Genomic DNA, 5,942 nt, shown 5'->3' with positions numbered 1-5,942 from the left:
ATCTACTATCCAGAGAAGAAAGTACCAAGGGAACTAGAGATTCAGCAGTGTCATCAGATCACCTGCTGTGGGAGGCAGCTGTGGAGGCAGGCAGAGCTCTCAAAGGATGAACTGTGTGATCATACAAATGGGGATAACACAATGGCAAGAATTCCTTTACTTAAAACCTTCTACACAATTCAATTCCTGTGTCTCTCTCAATTTCTCTTCCTCTCAGTTTCCTTCCTCTTTCTTCTGGAACCCAATTCTGAGGATTTCTCACCTTCCTAATGGAAATTGACCTTCTCTCAATTCCCAACATCTATCAAGAGTTTCATACCCAGCCGCTTATTAGGAGACAAAACTTTCTCTGTTCTCTTCTTTCAAAGATGTACCCATATTCTTTTCTCTACAAAAGCTTATTCAATCATTTGTTCACTCATTCATTCAAAGAAGGAACAGTCCCTTGAATTTCACATTATTAGCACTTACAAGTTCATTCATACCTCTTGTGATATTGTTACTCAATGTTTCTGTACTTTAGTTTCCACATTTATAAAATGAAGATGATAACAGTATCCTCTTCATAAGGATAATATAAAAATTAAATTAAAAGAAATAAAGAATGGGTTAGAGATAAAGAATGGGAAGTTTATTAATTGTCTGCTTGAGAAGTTGATTGTCTCTTTTACCTAGTGAGCACCTATAAATGTTATTTATCATCACTGCATTATTGTAAACACATATTCACTGTTAAGTCAAAAAAGAATGATAATGATAAAATAAGCCAAGATACATGAAATATGGTGCAAGTGCTCAACATATGGAGCCTCTCAAGAAACTAGCTAATTCAGTAAATATATCAGTTTCATTTTTGTATATTTGGAAGTTTCCAATCCCTGTTCCAAGATATTAATATTTTTGTTAATATTTGAAGTAATTGTAATCTACTTTCTAAGGGATTTAACAAGATGTGAACACCGCTGAGTTTTTTCTCTCACATCTGTTTTTTTTGTTATTGTTAATTTTTTATTTTTGAATAATTTTAGACTTACAGAAAAATGATAGAGTACAGAGAATTTCCATAGTGATGAAATGTTTTGTAACTACATTTAAACAATGGTTTAAATGCCACTGAAAATACTATATGCCACTAAATGCCACTTTTTTATTGTTGATCAAGTACATTTGTCTCCATTTTCCCTCCAACACCTCACCACCCCAGCTATCCCCACTCCCCACCCTTGATCCTGCCCCTCTTTGGTTTTGACCTTGTGTCCTTTGTACATGTTCCTGAAAACCCTTCCCCTTCTCCCTCCATTATTCCCTCCCATTTCTCCTCTGGTTAATGTCAGTTTGTTTTTAATTTCAATATTCTTGGTTTTATTTTGCTTGTTTGTTTGCTTTGTTGATTAAGTTCCACTTAGAGGTAAGATCATATGGTATTTGTCTTTTGATGCCTGGCTTATTTCATTTAGCATAATGCTCTTTGGTTCTATCCATGGTGTCCCAAATGATAGGAGCTCCTTCTTTCTTTCTGCTGCATAGTATTCCATTGTATAAATGTACCACAGATGTTTTTTTAAAATATATTTTATTGAGTATGCCATTACAGTTGTCCCATTTCCCACCTTCATTCCCCTCCTCCCTGCACACCCCTTCCCACCCACATTTCTCCTCTTAGTTTATGTCCATGTGTCATACGTTCCTTAGCTTCTACATTTTCCATACTATTCTTGCCTCCCCCTGTCTATTTTCTCTCTACTGTCTATGCTACTTATTCTCTTTACCTTTTACCTGTCTCTCCTCCTCCCACTCTCCTGTTGCTAACACTCCCAGTGATCTCCATTTCTGTGGCTCTGGTCCTGATCTAGCTGTCCACATTTGCTTTTGTTTTAGGTGTGGTTGTTAATAACTGTGAGTTTGCTGTCTTTTTACTGTTCATATGTCTTGTCTTCTTTTTTTTTAGATAAATCCCCATAATATTTTATATAATAAGGGCTTGGTGATGATGAACTACTTGAATTTGACCTTATCTGAGAAGCGCTTTATTTGCCCTTCCATTCTAAATGAAAGCTTTGCTGGATAGAGTGATCTTATATTTAAGTCCTTGTCTTTCATGACTTGGAATACTTCTTTTCAGGCCCTTCTTGCCTGTAAGGTCTCTTTTGAGCAATAAGCTGACAGTCTGATAGGATCTCCTTTGTAGGTGACTGTCCCTTATCTCTTGCTGCTTCTAGAATACTCTCCTTCATTTTAATTTTGGCTAATGTAATCATGATGTGCCTTGGTGTGTTCCTCCTTGGGTCCACCTTCTTTGGAACTCTCTGAGCTTCCTGGACTTCCTGGAAGTCTGTTTCCTTTGCCAGATTGGGGAAGTTCTCCTTCATTGTCTGTTAAAATAAGTTTTCCACTTGTTTCTCTTCCTCTTCTTTTTCTTGTACCCAATAATTCAGATGTTGGAACGTTAAAGATGTTCTGGAGGAACATGTTGCTTAGGAATAACCTCTACTCATTTTTTTGAATTCTTGTTTCTTTATTCTTTTCTGTTTGTTTCTTTCTTACTTCTGGTCCACTCCATTGATTTGAGTCCCAGTTTTCTTTCCATCACTATAGGTTTCTGTGCATTTTCCTTCATTACACTTAGTTAGCCTTCATTTTTTCATCTAATGTGTGACAAAAGTAAACCAATTCTGTGAGTATCCTGATCACCAGTGCTTTGAACTGTGCATCTGACATGTTGGCTATTTCTTGGTCACTTAAAAGTATTAGCTCTGGGGCTTTGATCTGTTCTTCTGTTTGAGCCATGTTTTTTTTTTTTTTTTTTTTTTTTTTTTTTTTTTGCCTGGTTGTGCCTGTTACATATGAGATGTGGAGCCTTAGGTGTTCACCAGGGTGGGACAACCCAGTTGCTGGGTTGTGATGCTATATGTGGGGTCAAGTTCAGAGAGGGAACAAGAGAGCTTGCTCTGTTCTCTCTTGAATTTCAGTCCCCTCTGCCACTTCCCACAAGAAAATTGGGCCCTACTGGTGCTGGTTTCAGGGGTGGTGGGCTTGTGTACATTTTAGGACCCTATGACTTTCTCCAATGACCTCTCCTGTGATGCTAGGAGTCTCCTCCAGCACTTTTTCAATCAATGCTTTTAGGCTTTATTTCCTTTTGCTGGCTCCCTGGGTTGCTTGGTCTGTCCATTTTTTTCCTAGTTTATCTGGGCACAAATGTGTAACCAAGGTCAGCCTACCACCCTGCACCCTCTGCTCATTTCCTTCTGGCACCTGGGGTCTGCTAGCCCTACACCACCTGCACTCCTGGGTTTGGCAGCTGCTGCCTTTTTCTGCTGGCATTTCTCTCCACCAGCCACCCACTTCATCCCTCTGGCCTGTCTAGATGAATGCTTGTTGGACTTCCATACATTTCAATTTTCTATCTGTTCTGGTTGTGTTTTTGTTTCTAAATCTTTGTTGTCCTTAATTTTGGTTGTGTGAGGAGGCACAGTATTTCCACCTATGCCTCCATCTTGGCAGGTAGTCCCAACTCCTCCTTTTTGAATTGTTCCTCTGCATATACCTGATCACAGTGTTGGGAAACCTGCTCATCACAGTGGCCGTCAGCTCAGACTCCCACCTCCACATGCCCATGTACTTCTTCCTCTCTAACCTGCCCTTGGTAGACATCTGTTTTATTTCCACCACCATCTCAAAGATGCTGCTGAACATCCAGACAGAGAACAAAGCCATCACCTATGCAGGCTGCATCACCCAGATGTATTACTTTCTATGCTTTGCAGGATTGGATGACTTTCTCCTGACTGTGATGGCCTATGACTGGTTTCTGGCCAACTGTCACCCTCTGCACTACACAGTCATCATGACCCCTCAGCTCTCAAACTCTGGTTCTGGTGTCCTGGGTCATAAGTGCCCTGAATTCCTTGCTACAATGCTTGATGGTGTTGCGATTGTCCTTCTGTCCAGGCTTGGGTATCCCTCACTTTTTTTGTGAAATCAAACAGTCCAACTAGCCTGTTCTGACACCTTTATTAATGACATAGTGGTCTATTTTTCAACTGGGCTGCTAGGTGGTGATGCCCTGGCTGGAATCCTTTACTCTTACTCTAAGGTAGTGTCCTCTATACAAGCAATCCCATCAGTGCAGGGGAAGTGTAAAGCATTTTCTGCCTGTGCATCTCACCTCTCAGTTTGTCTCCTTATTTTATGGTACAAGCCTAAGAGTGTGTCTCAGCTCTGCTGGTACTCACAGCCCACATTTAAGTGTAAGAGCCTCAGTGATGTATGGTACTGTCATACCCATACTGAACCCCTTCATCTGCAGTTTCAGGAATAAAGACATAAAGGGGGCTCTGAGAAGACTATTTCAGGTGGCAGCTATAAAAGGACCATTTGTCCTAGGGCTGAAGAAATGCACATGATTATAGGGCTCAAAGCCACAGAGCCAGATATTATGACTCAGATCAGACTGTGGAAGGAGAAATTACTCTGCTTCTTTCCTCAGTTTTTTCTGTGATTTTAACTTCTCTATAATATTTAAATGAATCACTGTTAACTTTTCAGCTTCATAATATGTAGCAACTTTTTCTTTGTCAGTTTTCTCCTCTCCCAAATTGATTCCCAGCCTTGGATAAAATATTTGGATGCTCCCATTTATCTTATGGAGACTACATGGATTTCTTTAGACCAATTTCTTTTGAAATGAAATACAGCATACTGAATAATTTTTGTCTTGTTTCACTAAAAGAAACATCTTAAGTTGTATTTCTCTTATGGAATTACACTGAACTTGGTAACCAAAGCCATTTATATCATTCCATAGGAGAGGAAACTAGATCACAGTTTAACACTTGTCCGTCATTTCTTCATACCTCACTACCGTAACGGCTCTTTCTGAAAATGTAGATTTCAACATATAGTGTGTTTAGTAACAGGCCATTGGCTTGCCTTTCCTCATCAGGATCCTGATTCTTATTGAGCTTGGTGTCCACATTCTTACCATAGTCACAGGCAAAACTGACCATCAAATCATGTCTCCAATTCTAATTGACGTGGAAACACAAATTTCATAACATAGTTTGACATAATATGCGCTTAGAGTCAAAGACGACCTTAAGTGTGAGGAAGCAAAATTTTAAGTCATACGTTTATTACTATGTAAACTATTTTTATGACATATGTTTACTTATCGATATAAGATCTGTGTCTGTGTGTAAAGGAATTTATGATTGGGGTGAAGTATTGCTTGGCGTAATTATGATTTCTATCAAATTGTCTTCCTGCCTCCACTTGAAAACTTTCATTGCTGCCTAAAAATATGATTCCCTCTTTGTTCTAAATGAAGCATTTCTCCCTACTGTAAATATTGTGTAACCACTGAGGGGTATGGAAAGAACTACATCAGTCTCATGCAGTGTATATATTATATGTGTGATCTATATATATGTCATATATGCACATAAACGACCAAACAATGACTCACCAGAGACCTTGAATTCCTGTCTAGTTCTGTGATTGAGAGTTGTAAGTGCTGCACAAACACACGTTCTTTCAACCTCCTCTGCTTTAATGGATTCACTTTTTAATGCAGTTATCTGTAATAAACTTCAAAAACAGAATAATCATGAACTATAAGGAACTGGTTTGCTTGACATTGGCAAATGTAGCACAGCCCTATGGGAAAACTGACAGGCATGAGTCAGCACACAGGATCCAAACCCACGGATTGACTTTCCTCTGGGAAAACAGGCCTGAATTATACCTGGGCTGCTCTGAGGCTTGCTCTTGCTAAAAATCCCTCACCCTGAGTTGAAGTAGCAAATGTTTACTGCATATCTTTAAAGTAACTTCCTAAAGTCTGTGCTAGTTCTCCCAAGGACAGAGTGTAACCAGACCAATTACTCTTATCATTCCCTTGCATTTGCAACATTTTTTACTTGTTAATCTGTGAGAAGCAC

The 5,942-nt window shown here is 39.2% G+C and overlaps 1 pseudogene; it reads left to right on the top strand.

Annotated features, from left to right (window-relative positions):
* The first annotated feature begins 3,610 nt into the window (after positions 1 to 3,610).
* Positions 3,611 to 4,406, top strand: LOC119051834 (olfactory receptor 7A10-like; annotated as a pseudogene).
* The last annotated feature ends 1,536 nt before the right edge of the window (positions 4,407 to 5,942 follow it).

Source organism: Artibeus jamaicensis, unplaced genomic scaffold (genome assembly GCF_021234435.1).
Source record: "Artibeus jamaicensis isolate MK-2021 breed Jamaican fruit bat unplaced genomic scaffold, CSHL_Jam_final contig_477, whole genome shotgun sequence".
Taxonomy (NCBI): Eukaryota; Metazoa; Chordata; class Mammalia; order Chiroptera; family Phyllostomidae; genus Artibeus; species Artibeus jamaicensis.
The sequence above is the reverse complement of the archived record's forward strand: the minus strand, read 5'-3'. Positions and strand labels throughout refer to the sequence as shown.